Here is an 18,731-nt window from a genome sequence, read left to right as displayed (position 1 = left end):
ATGTTATTTCCCATTGTCATCTTCCCTAACTTCTAACAAAGTAGGGATCTTACATCAGAGGAGAACTTCTCAGCTCTATATTCCAATGCAGAAGGGGCATCTGGTGACTGTTAAAATATCCGAGAAACATTTTTTAAAATCTGACTTTGTTTCCTCCTTTAAAGAATATCCAGAGAATTCATTGGAGTCTGTTCATAGGTCATGTTCAAAGTAGGAAAATGACTGCTGTCTGCAGGGCATCCAGGTGAATTGGGAGAAGTTGAAGTGCCATCTCCTTTGAGAAGCCTCCCTTGATCCCCCAAGGCTGATCCAGGTGGCCATTTTTCCCCCAGCTCCCTGGTACAACACCTCCAGAACAGGAGCTAGCAAACTACAAACCAGAGGTCAAATCCAATCCACCATCTATTTTTTTGTACAGCTTGCAAGCTAAGAATTATTTTTTACATGTTTAAATGATTGGAAAACATCAAATGAAGAACAGTATTTCGTGACACATAAAAATGAGATGAAATCCGAGTTTCAGTCTCCACAAATCCTATGTTGTTGAAACATAGCTGTGCTTGTATGTTTGAGTATTTCCTATAGCTGCTTTTGCATTACAATGGCAGAATCAAGTAGTTGTGACAGAGACCACATAGCCATTAAAGCTGAAAATATGTATTGTCTGTTGAACCCTTATAGAAAAAGCTTGCCAGCTTCTCCTCTAGAACATTCACAATTGAGTCATACTGCACGTGTTTCCTCCAGGCTCTATATCCCTTGAGGATTGGGACTTTCATCTTTGTGTCTTTAGCACCTAGCACAGTGCCTGGCAAATATTAGGCATCCATAAATTTGCATCTTTCCCCTTTTTGGGTATCTCTAGTAAGGTGTCTTACTGCAATCCACAGTAGGTCTGTCCCAGGGTCTCCAGCCTTCAGTCATTCTCTGCATCTCTTGGGTACTTAAAGATCTGATAACTGTAGGTGTGGCCAGAGCCTGTTGAACCTTTCAGCTGTCTGAAAACTAGAGAAGGGATCACTGGAAGGTTCCTTTTCTCTGTATCCTGTTTTCTGAGGTGGTATGGTGTCGGGGAAGGAGCACTGGATGTTGAGACTTGGCCTGATGCAATCCTCAACTAATGACTTCCAGGTTGTGTGATCTTGGGAATAAACCACCTAAGTATCACTTTCTTCATCTGTGGTATAGAGATCTATATTACCCCACAAGCCTCACTGGGTCTTGGTTATGTTGGAGAATACCTGCCTCTGGTGGGTTCAGGGGACTTGTCCATTTTGTTTACCTTTATATGCCCTGGTTTGCACAATGCCTGGCACACAAGAAACCAGAGGTTCTCAGCTGAGGCTGAACATTAGAATTAGCTGGGGACTTTTAGCTGACCACCAACACAGAGCACCACCCCAGACCAATTCAAATAGAGACTCTGGGAATGGGCCTGGACATCAGGTTTTTATTTTTCAAGCTCTCCAGGTGATTCTGATACTTAGGCAGGATTCACAGCCCCTGTTGTGGAGTGCTCAATAACTATTTGCTGAATGAATGAATGCGGTGAAGTTGTTCCTGCAGATGCTTTGCTCCTCTGTGCTTTGAGATGCTAACTAAAGAAGTCAGGATTTTTTTGCATCAGGGATAAAATGTACTGTTCCTCACTGATTGAGTCACTCTCTCCAGTTCACCGAGGTCCGATTCCTGTCTTCTTTACCCTTCACTGACTTGCATGACTGATAATTCTCTTGTTATGTATTTGACCCTTTTGTCACTCCTGCCTTTTGTCCTCCACTTCCTTTTCATCCTTGTTCTTGTCAGTTTCCCCTTCTCCTTTGTAATCTTCTCAGCCTATTTTTCTTACTGTTAAGTTCACTAGCAGCACTCGCTTACCACCCCTACCACCAGGTATTTTCAACTATTCCCATTTTTTGATTGCTGCTATATTAGTTTTACCCTGTGCTTCACATCAGAAAATAAATCTCTAGACACTTCCTTCTTCACTCTCTAAATTTCTGTGTCTGGGAATAAATAGATAGTTGCAGAAGCTTTCAGCTAGTTGATGAAGTAGGAAATCCAACTTCTCACTTTGCAGAAAAGAAAACTGAGGCTCAGCAAGAGGAGCAGCCTGCTCTGGGTCACAGAGTGAGCTCACGGCCCAGCTGGGGCTGGATCACAGATTTCATCAGGTCCAGTTCACGTGCCCTTCAGGCTGCCACACAGCCTGATAAGTAGGCCCTAGGTGTTTTGGACAATTCATTGCTTTTCTGTCGTGGGGGTTGGCATCTTTCCAAAGCTGCACCTCGCCAGACTCTATTACTTTGATCTCTCAAAGGAGAAGGGAGTGTTGCTAGTAGTGTCACGTGTAGGCATGGGAGGGCCTGGCTGACCACTTTGGTTTAGTGACACTCCGGAGGACACAGCCCTGCGTGTGTAAGCCTCCTGGCATACAGAACGGGAGAAGTAGGTGATGACAGATGTCCTGGAGGGGCAGCAGAGCAGCAGGATGGCTTTCCGTATAACCACGTCTAGCTGCACCCCCAACAATGACATAGTCGTGAAGAGCTAGGCACTTTCCTGCCTGCAGAGACCTGCACTGTCCAATACAGTAGCCCCTAGCTATAATTAAAATTCATGAAAATTGGATTAAATTAAAGCCTCATTTCTTTAGTTGCACTAGCCACATTTCAAGTGCTCAGTAGCTTCTGGGTTACTGTATTCAAGGCTTCCATATTGAACAACATAGATACAGAGCATTTCTAACATTGCCAAAAATTCTTTTGGACAGGCAGCTCCAGATGCTTGGGTAGGACGACTTAGTCTACAGAATGAACACCACAGTGAAGGACAATTAAAAAGAGGTCCCTCCATGCTGCCCTTCTCAGGTTCTGAGATTCCAAGGCTGGTGGTGCAACCAATCAGCACCTCGTCTCCCCTCTCACATCCTGCCATCTCCATGGATGGTTTATTTTCCTACGAGATTCTGAGCCTCTTGGGAGCATTGTCTATCACTGATTAATTTTATGTTTCCACAGAATAGAGCACAGGACTTGATATAGGATAGGCCTCAGTATAATGTACTAAATAAAATTGTGAGTTAACATTCTTTAACCATTCAGTATTATTTTTAAAACAATTGTATTCAATACAATGGCAAAAAAATCTGTGTTTTTGGTAAAGAGAAAGACATATTGAAACTAGCTGTTGCTTATGTGAGAATCAGTGTTAAGTTTCCATCTCCTGGGGGAGAAGGCTCTGACACTTTGCTGGGGGTGATGGGCAGTGGGACAGGATTGTGGGGCTGAGCACAGCTTCTCAGTAAACACAGGCTTACAAGCTAATCCTCCACTTGGGGATTAGCTCTGCCTCTTGCACAGGGTTCTGGGATGGAATTTCTACTGATAATTCTAAGCCAGAAGGCAATGTGGAGTGGTGAACTCGGAGGCCAGGGGTCCAGATTTAAATCCTGGCCCCAAAATCAATGAGCTGTTTCATGAAACTTAGTCTTTTCATGACAGTCCAGGCTGGTAATAAACTCTGTCCTCCCCAGTGCACAGACAGGATTGAAGTGAGGCTCAAGTGAGATTAAGTCCTAGGAGAACCTTTGTAGCCTGAACAATGTATGTCACCGTGAGGGATAGTGGTCCAGAGGGTTACTCTGAGCAAGTTTTATTGGACTATGGGGGCCCACCATCGTCGATTTAAAAACTCCTCTGGAAATGCTAGAAACCCCTCTGGAAATGCCAGCAAACTCTATGGAAATGTGAATTTTTCCTTTTGGCAACTGATGTTTGTGCTTGCCAGTCAAGTGCCTGGTTCAGTCCTAGATTTATTAAAGTAATGCAACAGCCTCAAAAATCTATGGCAAGTCAAAAACAACAGAAAAAAGGGCTTAAAAAAAAAAAGCTCGCCTAAAAGACCCAGCCCATCCCACTGCCCATGTTGTCTTCAAGCTAACCAGAAAGTGATGGAGCAAGGGTGAGATTCAAATCCATATTTTCTGGCTGCAAACCTTAAGCTTTCTCCAGGGCTCTCTGGATGCCTGAGCTATGGCTCAAATCAGTTCTCTACCAGACATGCCATAATTTGGGTTTAGGATAAGGCTAAACATTTCTTGATCCCTTTAGGAAAATCTAGGTGATTTTGGAAGGTTTTCTGGTCTGAGATAATCTCATTCAAATATTTTGATCCTATTTTGGATTACAACAACTTTGCTGATAATTCTATGTAGTTATGGCAACAAATAGATGTTAACGTTCCCCAAGAGTACAGCTAACCTTTTCATTATCTAGTTAACTTTTCACAACCCCTATCTGGCACCATTTCCTCGTATTTGGAGACTGATGGGATACAGACCTGGCAATATTTCTTATTCCTTTTCAGGTTAAAATCCCTTCCAGGAGTGCTTCACAGTCAGGTGTTTTTATTAATTCAGTCGTTTTATCTCAGCCAGCAGTTTCTTGACAAGCACATAGGCTGTGGCTTGACCCTTACTGAACCTACACCGTGGACATCAGTGGGGTTCCGTGTGCCCTAATGTAGCCTGAAGGTACAACCTGCAGGGTTAAGTAGTGGGATGGAGTGAGTCAGGGACAGATCTGTCACTTACTCAGTGGTCCTGGGCCTTGATGATTTCACCCATCTTATAAATGAGAAGAATAATCTTAGCTTTGCCTACCTCCCAGGGTAAAATGGATTTAAGAGACATTGATTGTTATGGGTTGGATTGTATCTCCTCCAAAATTCCTGTGTTGAATATCTACTCCCAATACCTCAGCACGTGACCTATTTGGAGTAGGGTTGCAATTAGTTAAGATCAGGTCATACTGAAATAGAGTGGGCGTCTAATCCAATATGATTGGTGTCTTTATGAAAAGGGTAGATTTGAACACAGACACAAATACAGAGAGAACACTATGTGAATGTGAAGGTGAATATTGGGGTGCTGCTTCTACAGGGAATGACAAATAGTACCTGCAAGCCATCAGAAGCTGTGAGAGTGGCATAGAAGAGATTGTCCCCTCACAGCCCTCAGAGGGAACCAACCCTGCCCACAGCTTGATCTCAGACTTCCAGTCTCCAGAACTGTGAGGCAATGTTTCTGTGGTTTAAGCCATCCGGTTTGTGGAACATTGCTGTGGCAGCCCTAGTAAACTAATAGATTGATGACGTTTGGTTTTGATGACTGAGCAAGAACCAGATGAAATACCGGGGGGTCGAATGCCCTCAAAGATATTGCTCCGAAGACTTTGGTCAAGCCATTTAAACTTTCTGTACCTCAGTTTCTTCTATGAAGTAGAAATTTAATAATGTTTATATTGCTTTTATTTCAGGGAGTAAGTGGGACAATGTACTTAAAAGCATTTTTATAAGTTGTGAAATTCTATAAAACTATTATTGTTTGGGGACAAAATATTTCTGATTTGGTGATGGTAGGAGGGAAGGAATGCCTAGATACAGGATTAAGACACACGCAGGCATCCCTCAGGGATATTGCAAGTTCTGTTCCAGACCACCACAATAAAGGGAATAACATGAAATTTTTTGTTACCCAGTGCATATAAAAGTTATGTTTATTGTTGTCTATTAGGTGTGCAACAGAATTATGTCTAATAAACAATGTAGACATACTTTAATTCAAAAATACTTTATTGCTAAAAATTGCTAGTGATCATCTGAGCCTTTAGTAAGCTGTAATTTTTTTTTTACTGGTGGAAGATCTTGCCTAGATGTTAATGGATGCTGACTGGTTGGAGTGATGGTTGCTGAAGGTTAGTTGGAGTGGCTGTGGCAATTTCTTAAAATAAGACAACAATGAAGTTTGCTGCACTGATTGACTCTTCCTTTCATGAAAGATTTCTCTTTAGCATGCAATGTTGTTTAATAACATTTTATCCACAGTAGAACTTCTTTCAAAATCGGAGTCAATTCTCTCAAACCCTGCAGCTGTTTTATCAATTATGTAATATTATATATCCTTTGTTGTCATTTCAACAATATTCACAGCATCTTCACCAAGAGTAGATTCTATCTCAAGAAATCACTTTCTTTGCTCATCCATAAGAAGCAACTCCTCATCCATTCATGTTTGATCACAAGGTTGCAGCAATTCAGTCACATCTTCAGGCTCCACTTCTAATTCTAGTTCTCTTGCTATTTCTACCACATCTGCAGTTACTTTCCCCATTGAAGTCTTGAACCCCTCAACATTATCCATTAGGGTTGGAAACAACTTCTTCCAAATTCCTGTTAATGTTGACATTTTGGCCTCCTTCCGTAAATCATGAATGTTCTTACTGACACTAGAATAGGTAAATCCTTTCCAGAAGGTTTTTAATTTACTTTTCCCAGGTCCGTTAATGGAATCACTAACATTGACAGCTATAGCCTTACAAAATGCATTTCTGAAATAACAAGGCTTGAAAGTTGAAATCACTCTTTGGCTGTGGGCTTCAGAATGCATGTTGAGTTAGCAGGGATGACAACAACATTAACTTCCTTGTACAGCTCCATCAGAGCTCTTGGGTGACTAAATGCATTGCCAATGAGCAGCAATATTTTGAAAGGAATCTTTTTTATCTGAGCAGGAGGTCTCAACAGTGGGCTTAAAATATTCGATAAACCGTGTCGTAAATAGATGTGCTGTCATCCAGGTTTTGTCATTCCATTTCTATAGCACAAGCCCAGTAGATTTAGCATAATTCCTAGGGACCCTAGGATTTTGGAATGGTAAATGAGCATTGGCTTCAACTGAAAGTTGCATTAGCCCCTAACAAGAGAGCCAGCCTATCCTTTAAGTGTTGAAGCTGAGCATTGACTTTTCCTCTGAAGCTATCAGAGTCCGAGATGCCATCTTCCAATAGAAGCCTGTTACGTCTACATTGAAAATTTGTTGTTAGTGTAGCCACCTTCATCAGTTATCTTTGCCAGATCTGGATATCTTGCTGCAGCTTCTCCATCAGCACTGGCTGCTTCACCTTGCACTTTTATGTTATGGAGACTAAACCTTATGAGCCAACTTTTGCTGGCTTCCAACTTTTCTTTTGCAGTTTCCTCACCTCCTCAGCCTTCATTGAGTTGAAGAGAGGTAAGTCCTTGCTCTGGATTAGGCTTTGGCTTAAGAGGACGTTGTGGCTGGTTTGGTCTGCTATCCAGATCATTAAAACCTTGTCTGTATCAGCAATAAGGCTGTTTTGCTTTTTTATTATTTGTCTGTTACTGGATAAGTATGTTTAGTTTCCTTCAATCGCTTTTTTTTTTTTTTTTTTTTGAGACGGAGTCTCACTCTGTCACCCAGGCTGGAGTGCAGTGGCTCGATCTCGGCTCACTGCAACCTCTGCCCCCCGGGTTCATGCCATTCTCCTGCCTCAGCCTCCCGAGTAACTGGGACTACAGGCACCCACCACCACATCTGGCTAATTTTTTGTATTTTTTTAGTAGAGACGGGGTTTCACCATGTTGGCCAGGATGGTCTCCATCTCCTGACCTCGTGATCCACCCGCCTTGGCCTCCCAAAGTACTGGGATTACAGGCGTGAGCCACCACCCCTGGCCCCTTCAATAGCTTTTTATTTGTATTCAGAATTTGGCTAGAGGCCAATTTGGCACAAGAGGCTTAGCTTTCAGCTTATCTTGGCTTTTGACGTGCTTTCTTCACTAAGCTTAGTCATGTCTAACTTTTGATTTAAAGTGAGAGATGTGTGACTCTTCCTTTCACTTGAACACCTGGAGGCCATTGTAGGGTTGTTAATTGATCTAATTGTCTCAGGTTATAGGGAAATCCAAGGAGAGGGAGAGAGACATGGGAATGGCCAGTCCATAGAGCAGTCAAAACACACACATTTATCGATTAAGTTTGCCATCTTATATGGTGTGGTTTGTGATACTCCAAACAATTGTAATATTAACATCAAAGATCGCTGATCACAGATCACCATAACAGATATGATAATAATGAAAAAGTTTGAAGTATTGCAAGAATTACCAAAATGTGACACAGAGACATGAAGTAAGCACATGCTGTTGGAAAAATGGCACCAGCGGACTTACTTGGTGAATGCAAGGTTGCCACAATCCTTCAATTTGTAAAAAACTCAGTATCTGCCAAGGACAATAAAGCAAAGTGCAACAAAACAATGTATGCCTGTATTCTGCATTTGCCAAAAACCACGTAAAATACTGATTTTGTGAAGTGAAGAAAATATTTCCATCAGCCAAAGAGGTAATCCTTGATTCATTCTTCCTCCTGAGATTTAGCACATGGACCCCAGGAGCAGAAGCCAAGGGTAGCCTGCCCGACTGGCTGCCCTGTGCCACCAGTCGGCTTCTGGCTGAAGCCTTGGCCTGCCCCATGTTGGTTCCAACCCAGCTCCCACCACTCGCTCATGCCAAAGGAAAAAAATCAGCATATGCTTTTTTGACTCCTGATTCACCACCCCCTCCATCACAGACATGGATCTCAGACTCTTCTTTAACACGCTGAAACTAAGTTATTTGGCTTGTCTCATCTCTCTTTGAAAAACAGTTGCTGCATTTTCTGAGCTGCCTTCTCAGTCCCATGCTTCTCTTTTATGGATGACAATCCTTCTTCTCCCAGACTTTGCCAATCATTTTAAAGAAGCTTTTCAAATGCTATGAGCAGCTGTGTGTGTGTATGTGTGTGTGTGTGCACGTGCATGTGTATAATGTCAGTGTGTTGGGCTCCCTCACCAGAGAGTCAGCTCCAAAATGTCAGAACCCCAGGTCTGTCTTGCTCAATCAGTACCTAGCACATGATTGGGCTACAAACATAATTATTGAATGCATAAATGAATAACTTTTATGTGAGAAAGGTGGTATGATCTAACTTTAAGAATTTAACACTATCAAAACCTTGGTTTAATTATTACATCCAGAAATAACATTTACTAGCTGTGTACAAGTGAACAAATCACCACTCAGAAGAGCCTCAGTGTTGGAATCTGTGGAATGTAGATAATGCTAACTTCTCTGCTTAGCTGAAAGAAGTTGGGAAGTTCAAATGAGGTAAAGGATGATGTGGTTGTTTTATGCACCAACTTGGCTAGGTAGTTGTACTCAGTTATTTAATCAAATACAAACTTCAGTTGTTGCTGTGAAGGTATTGTGTAGACATAGATAACATAGACCATTAGTTGACTTTAAGTAGAAGAGATTATGCTGTCCAACTGGATGGATCTTATCTAATCAGTTGAAAGGTTTTAGGAGCAAAAAACTGAATTTTCCCACAGAAGAAGAAATTCTCCCTCAAGACTGCAGCATCCAGTCCTGCCTGAATTTCCAGCCTGCTAGCCTGCCTTACAAATTTTAAACTTGCCAGTTCTCACAATTACATTAGCTAGTTCCTTGAAAGAACTCATACATATATGATTATAAATAAACGATAAATATAAATTATTTATTTCAAGGAATATATACATAAGCATTATATGCATACTGGCCATCTACATATATATAGTTTTTCCTCTGGAGAACACCAACTGATACAGATGACATCGTGTTGGTCAGTATGGAGGGTTAGGAAATGAAGGGCAGGGAACAAAGGGAGGAAGGCAGAAGTTTCACTGCCAAGCCAAGGGAAACTGAGAGGCTGGGAGTGCCAAGTACTGCAGTCTCTCTGTCTTCCTTGGAAATGTGCATCACTGCAATGCTTTCTGCAGGAAGGAAGGTGTCCCAGATGGTTTAAAGGTCCCACCTCCCCAGGTCCTGGCTGGGGCGGGGCTGGCATACACATTCTCAGGGGGTTGAGTGTGTAGGAAGTAGATATTAACAAACAAGCCCCTAAGGTGGGAAGGAGAGGTCATCAGGGACAGCAAAACTTGGCAGCTCCTTGCACCCTACCCTTGCAGAAAAGACAGAGCTGTCTGTGTGGGTGTTCTCCTGGCCGACACCATCCTAATTAGTACAGGCCCCCTCTGGAGCTGCAGCTTCCTTTATTAATGCCTTCATTGAAAGGTCTCCCCTAATCAGTCAGCTGTGGAGCGTGCTTACAGGAAGAAGGTTCTCTGGGCTTACAGACAGGCCTTGTATCTGAGAAAGAAAAGTATCCAGTTTATGTGTGTAGGGTTAGGGGGTCTTCTGGAAATCTTTTTGCAGACAGTGCTTGACCTTAACCAGTCTCTTCCACTCCTTTTGCACTCTTCTCCCACCCTACAGGCATTTGATGTGACAAATAAAAACTAAACCCTATGCAGCACATTGGACTCACAGCTTATTCTCAAAAAGAAACAAAGTTTTGCAAAAGTTCTTAGCCAACCTAAATGAGTAAGTGGCTCATTGAAATAGGAAATGTTATATCTTATGCTCCTTCACTGTAATAATAACAGCAACACTAATTATTCTTCACATCTGCATATCAGCTGGTGATTTAAAACATGTATTCACATCCATTATCTGCCCAGTGCCTGCTATGTGCCATTCTCTGAAGTTGGCACTGGGAAGTCAAAGAAGATTGACTTGAAAGTAGGACATTTTATTCATCAGGAAAAAATGATCATTAAAACATTATGCTGAGAAGAGGCACTGCAGGAAGCTCTGGGAGGGGATAGCCAATTACCTGGAGAATTAGAAAAAGTCTTCAGAGGAAATGTGAATGGGCTAGGTTGTTTGAGAAAGAAAAACAATCATGCATTTAGGAATACACACACACATATGCATACATTTAGGAAAAACTTTAGGTTATTCCTCTCTTTCCCCACAGTTCCATGATGAAAGGTCTTTTTGGGATCAAGACTTTAGAGCGGGGGCATGTTACATGATGATGAAATTGTGATATGCAGCCTGGGTGGTGGCCATGTGTCTCCAGGCATTTTGTGGTGGGGCCCGAACCCATAGGAAGCTTTAGTAGAAGCAGTCCCGGAAGGGGAGGCAGGAGGCCTGGGTGCTAGATCTCGCTCTGCTGAAAAGTCAGCATTTGCCTTTGGGGAAGTCATTTCGACTTCTAGACTTCAGTGTCTTCATTTGTTAAATTAGTTCCGTTTTCTTTGTTTAATATTGAAAGCTTCTTTCCAGATATAGAGAGAAAAATGAAAAGTAGGTGAAATTGATAGAGATAGAGCAGAGCTATTTTCATTCTTAGGCTCATTATTCTTCCCATGAAGCTGGGGAATGGGTAAGAGCCACAGCAGCCTTTTTTCCCTTTTTGCTCGCAAAGGAACCCCAGAAGCATGTCTCTTTCACTCCTCAGCACTGAAGAGCAGTTTGAAAGCCATAGGACCGAGGGCTCTGGGAATCTTATACTCTGAGAGCGAGTACTTCTATGAAACTCACCAAGAAATCTGGTGTTTTAAAAAATGATAACAGCCAATAACTAATATTTATTGAATATTGTTTATCAGGTGTTGTTCTAAGAGCTTTTCGCAACCCCATAAGTTAGGCATATTGTCATCACCATTTTAGAGATGAAGTAAATGGAACGTGAAAGGGCTGTGACTCACCCAGGGCCATGCAATTATTAAGAGGCAAGATTCAAACCCAGACAGTACGGCTCCAAAGGCCATGATAATCACTATTATGCTATACTGCTTTTTAACAGTCCCACAAATGTGTTCCTTGACATTTGCTTAAATAGCTCAAGCTATAGCTTAAGCTCATTTATTCTTAAGCCCATAACAGAAGTAACCAATTGAAGAATTAATATGTCATCCTATAACCTAATTGCTGTTCTTTAGAACAAAGTTATGATGAGGAGTTTGTTTTCCTGAATGTAGCTGGGCGATATTTTTCTGCTCTACTGAATTCCATTTCTTCTTCCTCTCTCCATATTCCACAGGCCCTGATTTTTTTCCTTTGGTGGAGAGGAAGAACAGCTGGTCCCTCTCTTCATAATATTCTCCATTTGGCTACCATTAACAAATTTATCAGCCTCCCCAGACCTAAGCAAAAGCAGCAGAAAAGATCTAGGTATCCCCATGTCCCACAGCACTGGGCAGGAGTCTGCACTGAGTTGCTGGTTTCAGGACAGTCAGAGAAGTTCTGGGAAAGGGACAAGAGTAAGCCCCCTGCAAAGTCCCACCCTCCGACCTCAGCTGAGCCCTCGCCACTCAGCACCAGGTTTTTATTTCCTGTTTCCTAATGTCTGATTGCTTCCCAAAGCAGTTGTGTAAATTCTTCTCCACATTTCCAAGTCTCAAAGTCCACCCTATTTCCTCAGTTTCCCCAGTTCACAGCTTGTCTTTGATTTGCCAGCAGGGATTTTCTCTGCTCTGAGGTTCCTCAGTTTCCTGTGGCTCACTAGGAAAATCTTTCAGAGCTCCTGCCCATTCTTTTCTCCTTTTCTTTTCCTTTTGATGAAGAAGTGCCCTTTATCCTTCCCCATGGACTCCTGGCTTTGCCCTGCCCAGCTCTCCCCAAGCACTTAGCTCCGTTCACTCTCTCTCTCAGTCTCCTGCTCCCTCAGTTGCTTTTTCTCCTCCCACTTTATCCCTTTAATCAACAATTAATGCAGGCTTCACTCATTTCAAACAGACCTTTCTTTGATCTAGTTTCCTAGTCTTGGCATCATCTTATTGTCCTTTCCACTACCAAATCATGTGTTCATTTTTTCTTCTTCTTTTTTTTTTTTTTTTTGAGATGGAGTTTCACTTTCATTGCCTAGGCTGGACTGGAATGGTGTGACCTTGGCTCACTGCAACCTCTGCCTCCTGGGTTCAAGCAATTCTCCTGCCTCAGCCTCCCAAGTAGCTGGGACTACAGGTTCGTGCCCCCATGCCCAGCTAATTTTTGTGTTTTTTAGTAGAGACGGGGTTTCACCATGTAGGCCAGGCTGGTCTTGAATTCCTGACCTCAAGTGATCCACCCGCCTCGACCTCCCAAAGTGCTGGGATTACAGACATGAGCCACCGCGCCAGGCCGATGTGTTCATTCTTCTAGCACTTCTCACTCCTCATTCTTCCTTGTAAACCCCAATCACAGCTCCTCCTCAAAAACCACTCCTGAGGCCTCAGCCATCATCTCTAGCCAGCATCATAAAACACTAGACTTCTACCAACCCATAACTTCTTCCATGCCCTGTCACTAACTTGCTCTGTGATTCTGGGAAAGTCTGGCCTCTTTCTGGACCTCAGTCCTTTCAAATGTGAGTTTTCAAAGTTTTTAAAGCTTAATTCAAACAACGGTATTTTCAGAATCCTAATATGTACAACAGATAAAAGGCACGGTGGTCAGGGATATAAATGTGTGTATATGTATTTATTTATATGTTAATATATATTCTTTGACCTGGTCAGCAGGAAGTATAAATGTGTATGTATGTATGTATGTATGTGTGTTTATGCATGTGCACATGTGTGCATGTGTGTGTAGGGGCCAATGAGAATCTCCAATAACTTGAATGAGCAGCTCAGCTTCTTTCCCCTGAAAAATTCCCACTCTGTTAAGAATTGGGTTCTCAGCAGGTATATTTTAAAATGTGACTCTGACCCATGGACACAGTCAATTGCTTCAGGAATAGGCACTGAACCCCAGCAGAGCCAATCAAAACCCTTCTGAGGGCCTAAGAAATTCCAGTTTCAGTCTGATTTAATCCTCATGATAGACAGCCTCCAGGATGACCCTTAATAATCTCACCTCCTGGTATACACATCTTTATGTAATCCCCTTACTTTCAGTGTGAGCTATATTTAGTGGATATCATGTGGCTGAAGTTATGCCATGTAACTTCCTAGATTAGATTACAAAAATAATGTGGCTTCTGCTATGGGGGCCCTATCTGGGGCTTTCTGTCTGTTATAGTTTGTACATTTGTTCCCACAAACCTCATGCTGAAATCTGGCACTCAATGTTGAAGTTGGGGCCGCATGGGAGATGTTTGGGTCATGGGGGCAGATTACTCATGAGAGGCTTGGTGCCATCCTCACAGTAATGAGTGAGTTATCATTCTATTATTTTCCTAGAGTTGGTTGTTTAAATGAGCCTGGCACCTCCCCACTTTCTTTCCAGCCTCCTATCTTGCCATGTGATCTTTGCAGATGCTGCTTCCCCTTTGCCTTCTGTCATGAGTGAAAGGAGCCTAAAGCCTTTACCAGAAGTAGATGCTGGAGCCATGCGTCTTGTACAGCCTGTGATCCAAATAAACCTCTTCTTTATAAATACCCAGCCTCAGGTATTCCTTTACAACACTAAATGTCTCTCTTTCTCAGATCAGTCATGTGGAGGAAAGTAAGTTGCCATGTTATAAGCAATAATATGAAGAGGCCTGTGAGGCTTAGCAAGGCACTGGGGTTTCAGTCCTACAGCCCAAGAGGAACTGAAGCTTGCCAACAATCACATGACTGGGTTTGGAATTAAATCATCTGAAGCCTGCCAACAGTAACCTGGAAGCAGGTCCTTTTCATCCTTTGCCCAACCCACTCCCCAGCTGAACCTTCAGAAGAGACCAAAGTTGTGGACAACAACTTAACTGCAACCTCTTTGCAAACCTTGAGCCAGAGATACTCAGAGAAGCTTGGCCCACAGAAACTTTGAAATAATACATTCTTGTTGTTTTAAGCCACCAAGTGTTGGAGTAATTTATTATATAGCAATAGATAACTAAAACAACTCTTGACCAGGGAAGCGTCAGCCTGGGAGCTCTAGGAGACCATGTTTTACTGTGTCCCGGAAAGCAGACACAGTAAGTCTGCAGTGACAGAGAAGGTGAAGTCACTGTGAAGTAATTCCTTGTGGCCTTCAGCACCTTGGTTCCAGTTTACTTCTGAGACCTCGTTCACCCTTGCCTTTGAAAATTCTGTTACTCATAATTGAGGACTGAAATGAAAGCCCTAAGCCTCTGCAACAGACTAATGGATCCTCCTTTGGTTAAAATAGACCCTACAAATTTTAAGATCTTGACATAACAAGATGAGAGGCTGGTCACATTCTCTTTGCTGCCAGGACCCACCCCTCACTTCCCGTTACTAATCATTAATAGATTTTCTCAAAAGCAAGCTGGGGAGAACAAAAGACTGGAAGAAACCTTCACTTACTTCATCCAACCACCCAGTGCCCTTCTCCTGCTTTTTGGCTCTGCCATGACTTCTATCCCAGTGTACAAACTTCTCCTTGATAGCTCACAGCTGGCTGCAGGCTGATTTTGGTTTTCTTAAGATGCTCAGAAAGCAGCCCTATGCATCGTGCTTTACCTTTGTACATATAGGAGCTAATTATAATGTATTTAAATGTTAAGTCTCCACCCCAAAGTGAACATGAGTTATATGTTTCATACATGTAAACCTAAGGTGCATGCACGTCTCCTTCATGAATATTAATAAACTCCTCCTATATACTGATGAATATGTATACTCTGCCATCCTGTTTAGCATACATTCCTACCTCTAATTCCTCCTCCTTGAAGCACAGATTTCTGATTTGCAGGAGGTTTCACTTCATGCCTGCCGGATGTAGTCCTCCTTTAGAAACAAAGCTCTCCTTTCTAAAATTACTGACTTTGTGACTTTTTTGGTCAACATAATAAAAGTCATTTTTTGTCTGCTGTTTGTATTTGTAATGAAATACAGGGGCTCTAACACATACATCCTGTTTCTTTTGCCACGCCATTCTGCAGGATGACCCAGGCATTGTCCATGCTGTGGAACCTTCCTTTCCTTGGCCAGATATCCCTCTCCTCTCCAGATAGCCAGAGACACTTTTCTGTGTGCTTCCTTAGACATCTAACATGTTTGAGATATTTACCACAATTCTGACACTGGGCAACGCACCTGTCTGGTTTCCCAGTTTAAAGAATGAAATTGTTTCTTTCATCTCTGTGTTCTGCCAACACCTTATGAAATGAGTTTGTTAGCCAATAAAACAGTAGTATTCAAGACACAACAGCTTTCCTCCTATAAAGCAGATTTTCAGTACATATTATCAATTTATAAATTCCAAAAATATGATAACGAAAAATTCCTGTGTGCATGTGAGCTTCAGTAGAGAGAAGGAATACATCCTGGGAAGGTTTCATGAAAACATCATTTGAGCTAGACTTTGACTAAGAAATAAGATTTTGACAGCTAAAGGTAAGGGGCCAGGTAAAGTCCTTCAGGTACACAGAACAGCTTGAGCAAAAGCATTGAGATATAAAAGTGCCTGAAGTATTAGAGGCATCATAAAAGCAGTAAGTGGACTGATGGGTTTGTAGTACATATCATAGAAAACAAGGCTAGAAAGGCTAGAAAGATAGTGGAGAGCCTCAAATTCCTGTCTGTGTTTATTTTGTGTTCTAGTATTAAGGAGAACTTTGTGGGGTGCGAGGATTAAGATGGCAACATAATAGCTGTGTTTTAGGAATATAACTCTGTAGGATAGATTAGGCAAGACGACTGGTGGAAAATGGATATGGGAACAACAATTCAGTGACTGGTCTGGCAGTGTCAGTAGGAAAAGAGGCAAAAGGAAGACTGAAGTGATTTGGGAGGCAGGCTCTGTGCTGGTCTGCAACTGGGCTTGGAGTGTTTAGAGTCCAGGGTAATGATTCCACCCAACAGGGCTGCCCGGTGGAGAATAACTCATGAGCTGACACTGAGGATAGGACAGGGAGGATGTTGTCTTTTTTATCAGAAGTTCACCCATAGGCAATAGTCAGATAAACCATGGAACATTCATTCAGTAGAATATTATATAGGCACTACAAAATATAAATGAAGCAGGCTATAGAAAAAAGGGGATTAGTGGGAAACTATGAGATAGATCAAAATTGAATAATAAATTACAAAGGAGGTGGGAAAGAAGTTGGAGAAACAAAGGAAAAGTTGATGTGGATCAAAGAGCTGGAACCATATGGATGAGCATGTAATGGATGCCTTGGAGACAGCACTTGTAACTCAGTGTGTGAGGGGAGGTGCCCTAGCCACCTCATAGAGCAGGGCTCATACACCAAAGGCTACAGAACTCCACTTGAAGGAGCACCTAGATGAGAAAAATGTCCAAAGTGTGTGCCCAATTTGATAAAGTAATAATAGCACAGATGTAGAGTTCCGAGATGAACAGTTCCCATTCAGCACTGTTCAGGGAGGTGCCCATCTTGCACTTTACATTCCAGTTATAATAAACTGATTGTATTTTCCCAAATTCATCAGACATTATGCCTCTATGTCTTTGAAAATGTGGATGTCACTGTTTGAACTGATTTTCTCTGTGTTAATGTGAAACACTCTTATTTATGCTTCAAAACTCAACTGTAAAAAGAAAGAGACAGAAAGAATGAAAGGGAAGAAGACAGGGAGGGGGAAAGAAGAGAGAGAGAGAGAGAAAGAAAAGAAAGAAGAAAAGAGAGAAAGAAAGAAAGAGAGAGAGAGAGGTATTCTCGCCCCCACACCAAAAAAGTAAGAAAAGAAAAAAAGGCCCAACTTACATAAATCCAACTCCTAGAATTCTAATATAAAATCTGTAGCATCCCTAGATAAAGCATCATTGTTTTTTCATACAAAACTTTCCTTACATAACATGCACAGAAAAAGGTAAACACAAAACACTAAAAACTGAGGTGATATCCTTCTAGGATGTTTTTCATCTGCATACTCAGGTTACTTCCTCACAAGGGAGACTCTTCCTGAATAAAAGTGCTGAATAAACATAATGTAGTATCACCGCTGTATAAAAAGGTATGGGTTCTATGTTATGAAGCAAACAGAGCTTCCTATGTCATACATGGGCGTGCAGGCACACAGACACGCACACACACACGATCCTTTCCAAGCATCTTTCTGCACTGAATTTAAAAACAGAAACTTTGAGAAAGCAACAAAACTGGGTATGATGTTTAAGTGCATAGTATAGGTGCATAGTGGGGAGTGCAAGGTCTGTAGAGGTGGAGATGGATGTTGGTCATGGCTGATGGTATCTTTGGAAGTGTGCATCCTACAGAGAAAGAGCTGTAGGTGGAGAGGAAATATTGAGCTGGTTAAAACAATATGCACTGGAGAATAGTTGAGTCTTGGCATTCTGTTATTATTGGTTTGGAGTATACCCTTGTAAAAATAAGTAAGAAAATCAATCAGTGAACAGGTAAATGTAAATAACAATCTATGAAAAAGGTTCAAACTGTTGAAAAATATTTGAAAAAATTAACATTATACATAACTTTGAAACTCCAAATAAAACCTTGGATATCCATTTTTAGTTTTCATATTGATGACAATTTTGAAAAATAGTAATACTCAAGCACTCTCATACGCTACTAGAGATAATTAAATGCTTTCTGGAGGAGAATTTGACAATGCACATCAAGTGTCCAAAGATTAACCATGTCCTTTGACCCAAAAACTATATTACTAAAAAATCATAATAGAAAAATAAAGATGCATATTATAATTTATGAACAATGATGTTTATCACAGCACTACTTATGAGCAAAAGTTAGAAAACATCACAAATGCTTATGATAGGAAAATGATTAAATACACAAAGTATTTAAAATGTTTTATGTTATTAATTACAAATAATAATTTTAGAGTAATGATACAGGAACATGTTCATATTATAATGTGAAAAAAGTAAAATATAAAAATCTGTACTTACAGAATAATCTTGATGTTGTAATAAAATAAACAAAACATATATTTTATAGTTATATGCAAAACCAAAGACCTGAAAGGCATATGTAGTTTACAGATAATTATAATATTCATCTTTATTTTTATTTATTTCCATATTTTTACAATTAACATTTGTTACTTCTCCAATAAAAGGAAAAAACAACTAATATATTACCTCCTCTTTACCCTTATCCAGATAGTCGTTTTATTTGTTGTG

The sequence above is a fragment of the Symphalangus syndactylus genome, chromosome 17, assembly GCF_028878055.3.
Source record: "Symphalangus syndactylus isolate Jambi chromosome 17, NHGRI_mSymSyn1-v2.1_pri, whole genome shotgun sequence".
Taxonomy (NCBI): Eukaryota; Metazoa; Chordata; class Mammalia; order Primates; family Hylobatidae; genus Symphalangus; species Symphalangus syndactylus.
Note: the sequence above shows the minus strand (reverse complement) of the source record.